The sequence below is a fragment of the Equus przewalskii genome, chromosome 5 (genome assembly GCF_037783145.1).
Source record: "Equus przewalskii isolate Varuska chromosome 5, EquPr2, whole genome shotgun sequence".
NCBI classification, from domain to species: domain Eukaryota; kingdom Metazoa; phylum Chordata; class Mammalia; order Perissodactyla; family Equidae; genus Equus; species Equus przewalskii.
This window is the reverse complement of record NC_091835.1, coordinates 33,536,307-33,553,106: the sequence shown is the minus strand read 5'-3', so window position 1 is coordinate 33,553,106 and position 16,800 is coordinate 33,536,307.

Below are 16,800 nucleotides of genomic sequence, written 5' to 3'. Positions count from 1 at the left end.
TGTATAGTGGTGATGGAATAGTTCTAAAGTATCCTGATTGTAGCGGTGATCTCATGAATCTACACATGTGATCAAATGGCACAGGAGTGTATGCACACAGCATCAATGTCAAATTTCTGGCTTTGCCATTGCAGTATAGTTATATAAAAAAATATCCATTGGGGGAAATTGGATGAAGGGTACAAAGACATACACTGTATTATTTTTGCAAATTTTTGTGAATCTATAGTTATTTCAAAGGTTTTTTTTTTTAAGTAAAACATGATCCCTACCCTAAAACTTAGGCCACTTTCTGAAATAACAAACACTTCATTAAAAACACACAGAAGAATTGTGGTTACCACTGGGGGTGGCAAGGGCTAGGAAACTGAGGGATGGAGGTGGGAATGAGTCTGACTCTTCACTGCACAGTTTTTTTATATATCTTAAATTTTGTTTCATGTTACATGACTTATCTATTGAAAATAAATAGGATAATTTAATAAAATTGCATCGTAACCTTTGACACTTTATTGCTTTCTAGAATAGCACAGAAGTTCACTCAACTAGAGAAACCAACAAGCATTTCTTTTCCTGTGGTCTTCATTTGCACCAAAGGGGCCATGTGAACATCTTTGTAGGAATCCTGAATGTCCTCTCACGCATCCCATCACTGCTCAGAACACTGGGGCAGTGGTCCTCACATGTTCAAGGTCATAAAAATCACATGAGTATCTGGGTAACAATGCAGATGTCTAGGTCCCAAGCCTACAGATTCTAATTTTGTAAATCCATTATGGGACCTGGGAATCTGCATTTTAATAAGTGCTTCATCTGAATAAGCTTACATCTCTGCCCCAAGAAGTTCACAAACCCATGGAGGAGGTGGACTGATTTACAGTAGAATCAATGTGATTAGAACCCTGTACGTAGGAGGCACCAACATGGGCCAAGGGCCACCAATGGGCAAGTGACCATTCTGCCTGGGTTTGTGGCATCTTGAATGGTAGGTAAGTTTCAGTACCTCCAGCAGAAGGAGCAAGTATAAGGAAGGTTATGGAGACAAGAAAGTACAAATCATTTTAATCAGGCCAAATAATAGTTCGTTGTGTTCAGAACGTAGAGATGGGGACTGGGAAAAAAATAACAAGAGCTGTTCATCTCATTTTTGTTTATAATAGCAAAAAATAATAATAATAAGCTGACTGAAATGTCCAACCACAGGGGAATGGTTAAATAATTTATGATACATTAATGGCTGAGTATATTATGGTACCTCCACTCTATAGAATATTAGAATATTACGGGCGGCAAGAAGAGACTGTTGCAGAAAATACGGATGTTAGGCTAAGAGAGTGATTCTGTTACTCGCTAGCCAGGAAAACTCAGGCTAGTTGTTTTACCTCTCTCTACCTTATTTGGCTTATCTGCAAAATGGGGCTACATAACACTCTCCTTTGCAGAGTTGCTGTGAAGTTTAAATGAGATAAACTTTGTAAAGGGTTTAGCATAATCAGTAAACATTGTATATTAGCATTGCTGGTTTTTTTGTTAATTTTCTTTTTCTATTTTTTAGCTATTCTCTGATATTCTCATGAGGGAAAACATTTATAAATTAATGACATTTTATAGTAGGATCACCAGATGTGGTAGTCATCTGAAAATAGAGGCTGAGGGGAGAGAAGCAGTAAAAAGTGACCCTGAAGTTTCTAGCTTCAGCAATTGAGTGCTTCATCGTGCCCATAATGGAGGGTCTAAAAAGGAAGAGAGGAAGCATCAGGGGAAATAATTAGGTCAACTAAGGGTATGTTTCATTTGAAAGGCCTCCGAAAGATCAGTATGTCCAGCGAGAAAACAGAAATTTGGCTCTGAAGCTTTAGGGAGAGATCAAGGGCAGAAAATTTGCTCAGAAGAAATAAAGGAAGCTTTGGAAAGCAGAGTGTATTGGAATTAAACATAATAATGGAACATTCACGTAGGGACAATTTTGCGATTTTAGTGTCTCAGATCCTATTGGGGAAAAAATGGTGATTCAATCATTAGTAATGCCTATCTCTTCCCTCCCTTAGCATAAAGCCTCTGGCCAGACAGTAAATATTTCAGAATGGATCGCTTCTGTTGATCATAATGCTGACTTTTTGGGGGGAAAACTCCTCCTCTCATATTTCATCACAAAAATTTCTGTTTATTCCATGCTCATTTGGGGATGTATGTTCTCGAGAGATTAAACTGTATCTTTACTTAGTTAGTTACAAATATTTGTGTAATTTTGGAAGATTCATTCACTTGACAAAGGAAAGTCTTGATAATAGAGGCTGAGAAAAGCTTCTTTGTGGATTTTGAGTGTGTGTTGGAGGTAAAAAGAAAAATAAATGATGTGTAAGTACTTTCTGTGGTCCAGCCAGTGGTAGGCATTTCTTACCTGTGATCTCATTTGGTCTTCATAACTAACTGTAATGTGGGGATTATTGCCCCATTTCACAGATAAGAAAACTGAGGATCAGAAGGTTAAGTAATATTCATTCTGGATCAGGTCATATTCTTTTCGTTTCAGTGTTTTAATCACAGTTCTTTATGCTGTCGTTTTAGGGGTTAGTACAGATAACCCATAGATAGTTTTCCTTTTGCATATCTATCCATTTCCTAGTGTCCTTCCTGACCTCCTGGATTGATTGCCTATATATTTATCATTGTGCTGAAGTCTACGTATGATACAGAAACAAGTGTTCCAAGACAATAGTTTCTCCCTCCAGCTGCTCAGCCAGGAGTGGAAATATGAGATAGTATGACCCAGAAAAAAATCATAAGGTAAGTTAAATTGCTGAGTAAGAAAATCTTCAGGTAAAATTCACTTTAAAGATGGTCTTTCCCACCAATAAGCAGAGGCTTAGACAAATCTCTTCTGCCATAGCAACAAAGGAAAAAGAATCATACTGCAGAATTAGAGAGTATCATAAGACCTAATGTATAATTAAGAGTACAAATTAGGAAGAGCCAGTGGTATAGTCAATTGATAAACGTTTAATTTTGAGAAATGGCAGAGTAACATAATTTTTTGCCATTAATTCATCAGCCCTGAGTACCTACAAAATAATATAATTGCACAAGGAAAAATACTGCCTGAAAATAGACCAATATAGATTGCAGGACAAGGCAACAAAAGAAGAGAAGAACTGGGACCACAACCAAATCATAGGTTTTGTTTTTTACCACGTCCGGCTGTGAGTTTCATCAGTGATCTAGCAAGGAAGTCTTGGTCATTACCATCAGGGCTAGAATAAGTGCAATTTTTATATAGCCCACATTTGTGCCTGTAATTCACTTTCAGAAGCCTTTAAACTCAGTTCTTCAAATGTCATGTGATGGGTGATACTTTGAAGCACTACGTTACTTACCAGCTGCCACTTGGCAGCCAACAGCTCAGTTTCTGTTTCGTTCAGGCATTCCAGTGAGACTTTAAATAATTCAGGGTGAAACTATCAGTTTGAAAGAAAACTGGAAGAAGCACTTAGGAAAAGATACTCTGGAATTGCAGACAAGTAAATGTTAGTCTGATAGGTTTGAGAGATGGATATCTCTACCTTATACTAAATTTGCTGAAGAAGCAGGTGGTAACAGATGAAAAAGCATCATAACATTTTTTTAAATTTTCTGGAATCAAGTTCTGCTTCGAGTTGTGATGGAGTAACTTGGATCAGATTTGCTCTCCTCCTTTTTCAAAAACAACTTTAAAACTGAACAAAATATATGAGACAACTGTTTTCAGGCAATAGGCAGCAAAAGACTGTGATCCCTGAGAGAAAGAAAACATGAGGTGAGACTTACATTTATCCCGTCTCTTTACCTGGGGACAATTTCATAACCATAATACAGGACGCTGAGCCCCAGGAAGGGCATGATTATCCCCTGAGCTGAGGAGTCAGAGAGCAGAGTTTGAAAGCTGCTAAAGCATCTGAAAATTCAGTGCATGGTACCGAAGTTAAAGCAGCTACACAGAAATAGGCAGCTTTCTGAGGATTTCCTCCAGATTCCCAGAGGGAAAAACCCCACAAGCTCTAGCCTAGAGCAACTGCTATAGGGTTGAAAGCATAGCAGAGACACTAGAGGTCCCACAATCGTGGGGGACAGAGAAATTCTGGCCACGTCATGATGTGGAGATCCTACTGAACACCCTGGATACTCTGCTAAGACACCAAGAAGACACAGCTTAGGAGTAAGGACCATGCCTTAGGACAAGGACCGTTCTAAAGCTGCTCTAACAAAGCCTAAAAGCAAGTCTCAACTGCATCAAAATAAGTTGCTGGTATGTTGACAGCCAGAGTGAAACTTGGCGCTCTTTAAAGAAAGATGGCATAAACCAGATGTTTTACAAAGACTCATTCATAATGTCAAGGATACAGTTACAAATTACTGGACATGTGAAGAAGCAGGAAAATGTGACCAGTTAAAAAAGAAAAGTAGTCAGTAGAGATTGACCAGAAGATAAGCCAGAGGTGTTAATTAAAAACATGGACTTTAAAATGGCTATTATAAAAATGTCTAAGGATTTAAAGAAAAATATGGACATAATGAATGAAGAGGTGGAGAAATCTCAAGGAAAAACTAGAAACTCTAGAAAAGAACCAAATGAGAGTTCTAGAACTAAAAGTTAAAGATTTACTGAAATTAAAGATTTACGGGAAACATTTAACATATTGGCGACCGCAGAAAAAAGCTCATGAATTTCAAGACATATCAATAGAAATTATTCAATGTAAAGAAAAAAGCAAAGAGAATGATTTTTAAAAACAGACTCAGTGATTTACAGGACAGTATGAAGTGGTTTGACTAATTGTAATTGGAGTCACAGAAGGAGAGCAGGAAAAGAATTTTGCAGAAAAAAATATAGAAGAAATAATGGAGAAAATTTGTTAAATTTAGTGAAAACCATCAATCTACAAATAAAAGTGGCTCTTTGGCAGAGCACATTTTTTTCTAAATACATACAGGCACCTCAGAATCAAACTGCTGAAAAAACTATCTTAAACGCCACTATAGGAGCCAGAATGGGAGTGGAATTGGAGGCTACAAGACAATGGAACGACATCTTTAAAGAAGTGGGTCAGGAGTTAACCTAGTATCCTACATCAGGCAAAAATATTTCTCAAAAATAAACGCATTTTCAGATAAATGAAAGCTAAATCAGCACATTTGCCCTACAATAAGCACTAAGGGAAGTTCTTCAGATTGAAGGGAAGTATCACTGCAAGGAAACTCTAATTTATAGGAAGGAATGAGGAGCACTAGAGATGATAAATATGTGGCTAAATAGAAAAGATTATATATTTTTTCTTCTCTTAATGTCCTTAAAAGATAAACGACTGTTTAGAGCAAAAGTAGTGACGCTGTAAGGTGGAGTTATAATGCATGTAGAAGTTAAATTTGTGACAGTAGCACAGAAGATGAGAAGGTAATATAATTACAATGATGTAAAATGTTCCTACATTTTAAAAATATTAAGTGTAAAATTATACAATATTAATTCTAGGTAGACTATAGGTTAAACATACATACTGTATTCCCTAAAGCAACCAATAGAACATAGTAAAAGTCTATACCTAAGAAGACAATAGAGAAACTAAAACAAAATAATTTTTAAAAAATTGATCAAACCAAGGAAAGAGAGGAAAAGGGTCAACTGAGACAGATGAGATAAATAGAAAACAAATAGCAAGATAGTAGACTTATACCAAACCATATCAATAATTAGATTAAAATAAAGGGACTAAACACACCAATTAAAAGGCAGAGATTGTCAGACTAAATCAGGCATCACCAAACTATGACCCTACGAACTAAATCCAGCCTGCTACCTATTTTTTTAAGTAGATTTTATTTTTTAGAGCAATTTTAGGTTCATAGCAAAATTGAGCAGAATGTACAGAGAATTCTCATATACTCCCTGCCCCTACACATGTGTGACTTCCCCCACTATCAAAATCCTGAACCAGAGTTTAACATTTGCTTAAATCCGCAAGCCTACATTGACACATCATTATGCTTAAAGTCCATAGTTTATACTACAGCTCACTCTTGATGTTGTACCTTCTATGAATTTTGACAAACGTACAATGACATGTATCCACAATTATAGGATCATTCAGAATGGTGTCACAGCCCTAAAAATCCTCTAGCTCTGCCTATTCATTCCTCCCTCCCTCCCAAACCTCTGATCTATTTACTGTCTCCATAGTTTTGCCTTTTCCAGAAAATGATACAGTTGGAATCATATACTATGCAACCTTTTTATAGTGGCTTCTTTCACTTAGTAATATGCAACCCTAATGCATTTAAGTTTCTCCGTGTCTTTTCACAGCTTGACAGCTCATTTATTCTCAGTGCTGAATAATTCCATCTTGGACGTACCACAGTCTATCCATTCACCTACTGAAGGACGCTTTGGTTGCTTCCAAGTTTTGGCAGCTATGAATAAAGTTGCTATATATATCTATGTGCAGGTTTTTGTTTGGACATAAGTTTTAACTCGTTTAGGTAAATATCAAAGAGTTTAGTTGCTGGATAGTGTGTAAAGAGCATGTTTAGTTTTCCAAGAAATTGCCTTCCAAAGTGGCTGTACCATTTTACATTCTCACCAGCAATGAATGAGAATGTGTGTTGTTCCACATCCTCACCAGCATTTGGTGTTGCCAGTGATTCAGATTTTGACTGTCCTAATAGGTGTGTAGTGGTATCTTTTTGCCATCTTAATTTGAAATTCTCTAATACATATAATGTGGAGCATCTTTTCAGATGTTTATTTGCTGTCTGTATAACTTCTTTGTTGAATTATCTGTTCCAATATTTTGCCCATTTTTTAAATAGGGTTGTTCATTTTCTTACTGTTGGGTTTTCAGTGTACTTTATACATTTTGGATAACAGTTCTTTATCAGGTGTCTTTTGCAAATATTTTCTCCCAGTCTGTAGCTTATCTTCTCATTCTCTTGACATTATTCTTTGCAAAGCAGAAGCTTCTTATTTTAATGAAGTCCAGCTTATCAATTATTTCTTTCATGATCATGCCTTTGGTATTGTATTTAAAAAATCATCACTGAATTCAAGGTCATTTAGATTTACTCTTATCTTCTAGGAGTTTTATAGTTTTGTATTTTACATTTAGGTCAATGATCCATTTTGAGTTAATTTTTGTGATAAATATAGGGTCTCTAAATAGATTGTTGTGTTTTTTTTGCATGTGTGCGTGTAGCAACATTTGTTGAAAAGACTATCTTTTTCTCCATTGTATTGCCTTTGTTCCTTTGTCAAAAATCAGTTACTATATTTATGTGGGTCTATTTTAAGGTGCTCTGTTCTGTTACATTGATCTATTTGTCTCTTCTTTTGCTAATATCACACTGTCTTGATTACTATGGCTTTATAGTAAGTCTTGAAGTCAGGTAGTATCAGTCCTCCAACTTTGTTCTTCTCCGTCAATACCGTATTGCCTAATCTGGGTGTTTTGCCTCGCCATAAACACTTTAGAATCAGCTTGTCAATATCCACAAAATAACTTGCTGGCATTTTGATTGAGATTGCATTGAATCTATACCTCAGGTTGAGAAGAATTGATGTCTTGAAAATATCAAGTCTTCCTATCCATAAACATGGAATCTCTCTCCATTTATTCAGTTCTCTGATTTTGTCCATCAGAGTTCTGTAGTTTTCCTCATATAGATCATGTACATATTTTGTTAGATTTATACTTAAGGATTTAATTTTGATAGATTCTATTGTAAATGATACTGTGTTTTTATTTCAAATTCCAATCATTCATCACTGGTGTATAGCGAATCCATTGACTTTCTATATTAATCTTGTGTCCTGCAATACTATAATAACTACTTAGCTCCAGCTACAATACATCCTACAATACATCCTACACACTACAACAATTTTTTGTTGATTTTAAGGGATTTTGCACGTAGACAATTATGTCAATTATGTCATCTTCCCTCTGTATTCCTTTTATTTCCTTTTCTTGTCTTATGTCTTAGGTGGACTTCCAGTATAATGTTAAAAAGAAATGGTGAGAGGGGACTTCCTTGTCTTGTTCCTGATCTTAGCAGGAAAGCTTCTAGTTTCTCACCATTAAGCATGATATTAGCTGTAGGTTTTTTGTAGATATTCTTTGTCAAATTGAGGAAGATCCTCTCTATTCTCAGTTTACTGAGAGTTTTTTATCACTTGTGGGTGTTGGATTTGGTCATATGCTTCATCTGCATCTATTGATATGACCATGTGATTTTTTTTCTTCTTTAGCCTATTGATGTGACGTATACCTGGCATAAATCCCACCTGGTTGTGGTGTCTAATTCTTTTCATACATTGTTGGATTCAATTTGCTAATATTTTGTTGAGGATTTTTATACCTATGTTCACTGGACTACAGTTTTCTTTTCTTGTAATGTCTTTGTCTGGTTTTGATATTAGTGTAATACTGGCCTCAGGATAAGTTAGGAAGTATTTCCTTTGCCTCTATCTTCTGGAAGAGATTGTAGAGAATTGGTATAAACTTCTTCCTCAAATATTTGTTAGAATTCACCAGTGAATCCATCTGGGCTTGGTTCTGTTTTGGAAGGTTATGAATTATTGATTCAATTTCTTTAATAGATATAGGCTCATTTGAATTGTGGATTTCTTCTTGTGTGAGTTTGGCTAATTGTGTCTTTCAAGGAATTGGTCCATTTCAGCTAGATTATCAAATTTGTAGACATGGAGTGGTCACAGCATTCCTTTATTATCTTTTTAATGTTCATGAAACCCATAAAGATGTCCCCTCTTTCATTTCTGATCATAGTAATTTATGTCCTCTATTTTTTTCTTAGTTAGCATGGATAGAGTCTTATCAATTTTATCGAACTTTTAAAAGCATCAGCTTTTGGTTTCTTTGATTTTCTCTGTTGATTTCCTATTTTCAATTTCACTGATTTCTGCTCTAATTTTTCTTTTCTTCTGCTTCTTGAATTTAATTTGCTCTTCTCGTTTTAGTTTCCTGAGATGGAAGCTTAGATTACTCATTTTATAGATCTTTCTTCTTTCTAATGTGTGCATTCAGTGCTATACATTTTCCTCTAAGCACTGTTTTCACTACATCCCACAAATTTTGATAAATTGTATTTCCATTTTAATTTAGTTCAAAGTATTTTTAATTTCTCTTGAGATTTCTTCTTTGACTCATGTGCTATTTAGAACTGTGTTGCTTAAAATGCATGTATTTTGGGATTTTCCAGCTATCTTTCTATTTTAATTCCATTGTTATCTAAAAGCATACATTGTATGCTTTCTATTCTTTTAAATTTGTGGAGATGAGCTTTATGGCCCAGAATGTAATCTACCTTTGTGAATGTTCCATGTGAGCTTGAAAAGAGTGTGTATTCTGCTGTTGTTAGATGAAGTATTCTATAGATGTCAATTATATCCAGTTAATTGATGTTATTGTTGAGTTCAACTATGTCCTGACAGATTGTCTGCCTGCTAGATCTGTTTAGTATGTAGAGAGGGGTGCTGAAGTCTCCAAGTATAATAGTGGATTCATCTATTTCTCCTTGCTCAGTTTTCTGCTTCATGTAGTTTGACACTCTGTTGTTAGGTGTATACACATTAAGCATTGTTATATCTTCTTGGAGAACTGGCCTTTTGTCTTTATGTACTGTCACTCATTACCCCTGATAATTTTTCTTACTCTGAAATCTGCTCTGTCTGAAATTAATAAAGCTCCTTCTGCTTTCTTTTGATTAGTGTTAGTATGGTATATTTTTCTACGTTCCTGTACTTTTAATCTATATGTGTTTTTATATTTAGAGTAGATTTCTTGTAGACATATGGTCTAGTTTTTGATACACTCTGACAATCTCTCTTTTTCACTGGTATATTCACCACTGATGTTTAAGGTGATTGCTGATGTAGCTGGATTAATATCTCCCATATTTGCTAATGTTTTCTATTTTCTACCCTTGTTTTTTATTCCTATTTTTGTCTTCCACTCTTTTTATGCCTCTTATGTTTTAATTGACCATTTCATATGATTCTAATTTTTCTTTCTTGGCATATCAATTTTACTATTTTTTAAAAAACATTTTTGTTGTCTTGGAGTTTGCAATATACATTTACAATTAATCCAAATCCACTTTCAAATAACACTATAATGCATCACAGCTACTGCAAGTACCTTATAATAACAAAATATTTCTAATTTCTCCCTCCTCTCCTTTGTATCATTGTTGTCATTCATTTTACTTGTATAAGATATAATCATCAAATACATTGTTGCTATTATTTTTTAACAAACTATCTGTTACAGCAATTAAGAACCAGAAAAGTAAGTATTTGTTTTACCGTCACTTATGCCTTCTCTAATACCTTTCTTTAAGTAGATCCTGATTTCTGACCTATATCATTTTCCTTCTCTCTGAAGAACTTCGAACATTTCTTACAAGGCAGGTCTATTGGAAACAAATTCCTCAGTTTTTACCTGTCTGAGAATATCTTTATTTCTCCTTCACTTTTGAAGAATAGTTTTGCAAGATACAGAATCATAGGTTGGTAGGGTTTTTCTCTCATCACTTGAAATACTTCTCTCTACTCTCCTCTTGCTTGCATGGTTTCTGAGAAGTCAGATGTAATTCTTATCTGCCTCTATAGGTAAGGTTCTTTTTCCTCTTGTTTCTTTCAGTATTTTTTCTTTACCTTTTATTTATTGAAGTTTGAATATAAGGTGCCAAGGTGTAGTTTGGGGGGATTTTGAAGGGTAGTTTTTTGGCATTTATCCTTCTTGGTGTTTTCTTAGTTTCCTGAACCTGTGGTTTGATGTCTGACATTAATTTGGGGGTAATTCTGAGTTTTTATTGCTTCAAATATTGCTTCTGCTAATTCTTCTCTTTCGTTTCCTTCTAGAATGCCCATTATGCATATATTACATCTTTTGTAGCTGTCCCACAGTTCTTGAATGTTCCCCATTTTTTTGGTCTTTTTTCTCTTTGCCTTACTTTTAAAAACTGCCATTTACATATCCTCAAGCTCAGAGATTCTCTCCTCAGCTGAGCCCAGCCTACAAATGGGCCCATCAAAGGCATTTTTCATTTCTGTTACAGTGGTTTTGACCTCCAGCATTTCTTTTTTAATCTTTCTTTCTTAGAATTTCCATCTCTCTGCTCAGCCCTCTGTTCTTGTTTGTTGTCTACTTTGTCCATTGGTGAACTTACCATATTAATCATAGTTATTTGGATCCGATAATTCCAACATCCCTGACATATCTGAGTCTAGCAATGGTGCTTGCTCTGTCTCTTCAAATTGTGTTTTTTGCCATTTAGCATGGCTTGTAATTTTTTGTTGAAAGCCGCATGTGATGTGCTGGGTAAACAGGCCTTTAATGATGTGGTAGTAAGGTGGGGGTGGGGGGGAAGGAAGTGTTATCTAGGCCTATAATTAGGTCTCAGTCTTTTAATGAGACTGTGCCCCTGGGCTGTGAACTTCACAAGTACTTTTCAGTTTTTTTCTCCCCTTGGGTGGGACAAGATGACCAGAGGGGGCTGCAGTTGGGTATTTCCTTCCCCCTTGGGTAGGTTAGGCTCTGATGAAACAGTTTCGAGACCTGAGGGCAGGTCTTGTTAAGAAGAACAGGATGCTCTGGTATATTTCAAAATGATTACTTTTCTCCTCCCTCTGCCAGAAGCTCAAGAAGATTTTTCTCCAATATTCACTGCGAAAATCTGGTCAAGCTCCTGGAGGTAAAACTCATGAAAATGTGGGTACCCTCCTAAGACTGAACCCCCCAGGGATTTTAACCTCAGGTTTGTCCACACTGAGCCTCCAGCACTTCATCAATTACAGTGTAGGTTTTCCTACCCCAGTACTGGTTCCTGAGCCAGTCTCTACTCCTGTGTTTCTGCTCCAGTAAGTTGTGCTTCTCTGTACCTGCCTGTCTATCTCTTCAAGTTGGGGGCAGTGGTTTGCCCTGTGACCTTAGTTCTCTGAAAGATCTTAGAAGAGTTGTTGATTTTTATTTTATTCACCTTTTTACTTGTTGTTGGGGCAAAGTGACAACTTCCAAGTTCCTTACATGTTTGATTGGAAACCAGAAATCCCACCTATTTTTGTAAATACAACTTTGGCAGAATGCGTAAATGGACTATCAATGGCTGCCTTTGTGCCACAACAGCACATTAAGTAGTTGTCACAGAGACCACATGGCTTGCAAAGCCTAAAATATTTACTATCTGGTCCTTTGCAGAAGTTTGCTCATCCCTTGACTAGACTAGATAAAAAGACAAGACTCAACTATATTATGTCTCCAGGAGATGCATTTTAAATAGAAAGACACAAATATGTTGAAAATTAAAGATTGGAAAAATAAATACCATGCAAGAGTAAGCCAGACAAGAAGTATTACTAGAGATAAAGAAGAAATTTCTATAATAGGAAAAGGGTCAATCAATCAAGAAGACATAACCACCTTAAATGTATATGAACCTTATAACAGAGAATCAAAATACATGAAGCAAAAACTGACAGAATTGGGGCCAGCCCGGTGGTGTGGTGGTTAAGTTTGCATGCTCCACTTTGGCAGCCCAGGGTTCATGGGTTCAGATCCTGGGCACAAACCTATGCACTGCTCATCAAGCCATGCTGTGGTGTCATCCCACATACAAAATAGAAGATTAGCACAGATGTTGGCTCAGGGCTAATCTTTCTCATCGAAAAAAAAATCTGACAGAACTGAAAATAAATAGACAAATCTACAATCCTGGAGAGAATAAGTGATAAAACAATTAGAACAAAAGTTAGTGTGTAGTAAAGTAGCATGTAAAAAGTTAGTTAGTTGTCTGTTGCTGTGTAACAAATCACCAAAAAATTGGTGACTTAAAACAACACAGTTTAGTAGGTCAGAAGCCAAGGTGTTTTAAATGGGTTCTCTGCTAAGGGTCTCACAAGGCCAAAATCAAGGTGTCAGCCACTCTGGGCTTGGCAGCCTCTGGGGAGGCATTCACTTCTAAGGTCACTCAGGTTGTTGGCAGAATTGAAACTGGCTCAACACAAGGTTGACATAAGGGAAGCCATATTGTAGAAAAGAGACCACATCGTAACTCTGAATGACCTCTGACTAACTAACCCAGCTGGATTTGTACCCTCCAGGAGATCCACCTGTTCTGTAGATTTTAAGACCCCTGCTTGTGCATATACCTCCCAGCTGCAATAAGACTTCATTCTTTTGAGTTCCTTAGGAATGCGATGACCCCCCAAACAGAGAGTCTATGCTGATAGCCATCATCAATGACAACTGAAAGATCTGCTGTGGCCACTCCCAGTCTGTCACACCAGAGGGTCAACATTCCTAACCCCCTGCCCTATAACCCACTGGCCTACATAACTGCTTCAAGATTCGGTGCCCCCTGAAGATGGTTCTTTTGGACGTTAATTGGCCATCTTCCCTCTTGCTAGAAAGCTGTAATAAAATGCCCTTTCTCTGCCACCATCTTGCCTCTTGTCAATTCGCTTTTGTCTCGTGGCGAGCAGATCGTGCCCTTTGTGAGGTAACAACATCTGGCGACCATGAAGGGACAATAATAAGTCCTGCTCGTGGCCAGTCGACCTCAGATGGGCGACCTGTTGGGTGACTCCCTCGCAGCCGCTGAGTCTCCCTTTGTCTCAGGGATCTGCCCTTCCTGCTCTCCCGAGCCGATGCCAGCTGCCTCCTAATTGTCCCTATGGTGGGAAGAGAAACGGCTACTCCTGGTGGGTCGACGGGCTCACATCTGGAGTAGGGTAAGTCGAGAACACCACTGAGAACTTTCCTTCCCCCCCAGCTGGGGTCCCCTCTTTGAGAAGAGAGACCATCTGGTTCCCTGCCAGAGTGGGAAGAGGAATAGGACTTCACTTGAAATCTAGGAACTGGTTCACCAGTGTCTAGTTTTTCTGTGTTGGTGTTTGTGTCTGTGTCTGTAAAGAGCTCCAGGATCAGACGTCTTTTGGGTGAGTGACCTTGTCGAAATGCACCTGTGCCTGAAATTGTCTAATATCTCATCAAGATAGTGGGTTACAAGCCCTGCTGGTGAGATTTGGCTGCTGGGTTAAAGTCCCCAGGCCAGGATTGTGGGAGACAATATAAAGGGGTTACAGCCACTGGGGCACTCAAAGGATCAGGTTAGAGTCCTGAGCTCTGGGTTAGAGTCCCAGAAGTATTGGATTTGGGTGTCTCTTCATGTTTGTCTATATCTGACTGTTCTATTTGTTAAAATTGGCTGTTTGGGGACTGAGTTTCTCGGCGACCATAACAAACTCTCGTAGAAATTATCTTGTTTGCTGCGACCGACTTGGGAAAAGCCCCTTAAAATGGGGATAACCGTAAATAGCTGGCAAAGTAACCTGGGATAATTTAAAATGAAAATTACAGTGGCCATTTTGGGCTCTTTTTGAGCCTCCAAATCACGGAACAAGGAAAAATCTTTACTCTTTAAAGAGTAAAGGGCTCCACCTTTCCACCAAAAGTTTCCAGAAGCTGTAAATGTTCACAGAGAACAGCAGCATCTCACCAAAATTGTTTGTGTCCTGAGGGCTTGGCTTAATAACTGTCAGGTTGCGGGGGGAAGGTTCCAAAATACAGTCGGACAAAATATGGTTGCACCCCATTTTGCAGTAAAAGATAGCTGGAAGAAATTCAGGTTGCACTCCTGTTTGTGGCTAAGAGTGCTACTGAACTGCCGTCAGCCTCAGGGGAATTACATTGGCCATTAGAAGAAAGTCTTGGCTGGACCTTCATTGTAAGGGTGTTGATTTCAGGGATGCTTGAAATTTTTGGAATCTGATTCTAGCTGCAGCATAAATATACTTTTGACCAGCGATGTCTAAATTCTGAAACAGTGGGAAACACTAATGCAATCCCCACCTGTAGCCCCTTAGGCTGCATTCTCCTGAGATGGGTGACTTTTAGCCACTAGTAGGTACAAGCTACTGAGTCGTCATTGTATCGATCCTTCTCCTTCCAGAGACAGCTGCTATTTTTCCTTGTCTCTGTTTCGTGTGTGCATGTCATTTGTCATAAAAAGGAGAAACCATAGAGCAAGATGCAGGCACTCCATGAGGCTGCTATCTGAGTGGCTGCAGTAGCATGCGCACAAGCTGAAAGCTGCTGCTAAGGGCATCTTGGAAGCCAAAAGTGCCACAGTATTGGTGGGTGCGGGTCAAGCAGTTAAGAGCCATTCGGGCGCCCGCCACCTCAAGAAGTCTCCCATGAAAAGAGGAGTTGGTCACGGAACAGGGTAGATGACACAGGTGCCCCTGCCAACTTCAAGAAAATGTCCGTGCAACGACGAGGTACTCTGTAAAGCATACACAATCCCCAAGCCCCTGGCACCCTCCTCCTAGGTACACCTAAAGCTGTTAATGTGCATATAACATGAGGGGTTTTTTTCCTTTTGTCTAGTGCTATGTCCTGAGAGCTTGGCTTTGTGACCTCTCTGGTCACAAGAGGTCCCAGTCCATCGGGGACCTTTGTTGTCTCAACCTTTGTTGCTTTCAGCGCAGCAGAAGCCTTTGCTTTCTTGGACTGTTTTTGGAAGTGAAGTTTCTAGATCTTGTGAGGACTGCTTCTTTTGCACTTTTTTTGTGAGGACGCCCCTTGTGTCCATAGTTAAGCCATGAATGTTTATAGACATTGGAACGTTAAAAAACTGATAAGGTAAACATGACCCAGAAACTCCATCTTGGAGAAAATTTGAGTGGTTTCTCTGTGCCTTTATGATGTAGTTGGACAGGTAGATCAACCCATAATGTCATTTGAGTTACAACTCAATTTCTGAGAAATCGAGAGCAACTGTCCTTGGAAAATCCTTGTAAGGCTGGAAAAGCAGCTCTAGAGCTGGTTCAGGTCCCACCCATTTCCCTCATCTCAAAGAGCTTGCAAATCCTCTGAGGACTATCTAACCCATCACTAATTCCTAAGACTCAAGAAAAAAAAAAAGGAAAAAGGCCAAAACACAGCCAGAAGAGCACCCTCGCCAAAAATCTAGCATCTTGAGTGTCTTCTCCACAAATATTAGTAAAAAGCTTTAAAACAAAATTTAGATTCATAATTAGAGAGCCTTGCACTTGATTCATGGCAGTAATTTTAAAACAATAGCTGTGCAGTCTCTGTGTATGTGTGTCTGTTTGTATGTTATATGCATGTGATTTTTTTTTGCTCCAGATGGTATGGCCAAAAATTAAGAGCTCTGTTTAATTGGCTTAAAATAAGCACTTACCTAAATTATTTCTAAATGGAGAAGAAATTAACCCAAATGTCTTTTGAGTTAACATGCTATAAAATTAATCTTTGGTCACTGAAAGCTTATCTAAGATTGTTGGTTTGATTGAAATAAGCATGCCTTCAGAGTTGTCAGTATTTGGATATGGTGCAGACATGTCTGGATTTATTGGTCAAATAAGCTGATGTTATCTCTACCACAAAACTGGTTAGCAAAAATAATAACTTAAAATGATGGCTAATTTCATCTAACATTTCCTGAAGTTTTGTAGGCAATCTAAGTAATTATTAGAAACAAGCAAACTGAATAAATGTAAAAAGGGTAAAAGTTTTGGGGGAAACTTTTTAACAATGATTATGTGTTACGATGTATGCACTTAAAACAGCTTAACATGATGGCTAATTGCTTTAGTGTCACAGGAAGTTTTTGTGAGTAATCTAAATATGATTGTTACAAACAAATGGTCTAGATAAAAATGAGATAAGAGTTTACAGGTGAACTGTTAGCAGTAATTCCAGTTTATGACATGAGTACTTAAAATAGCTT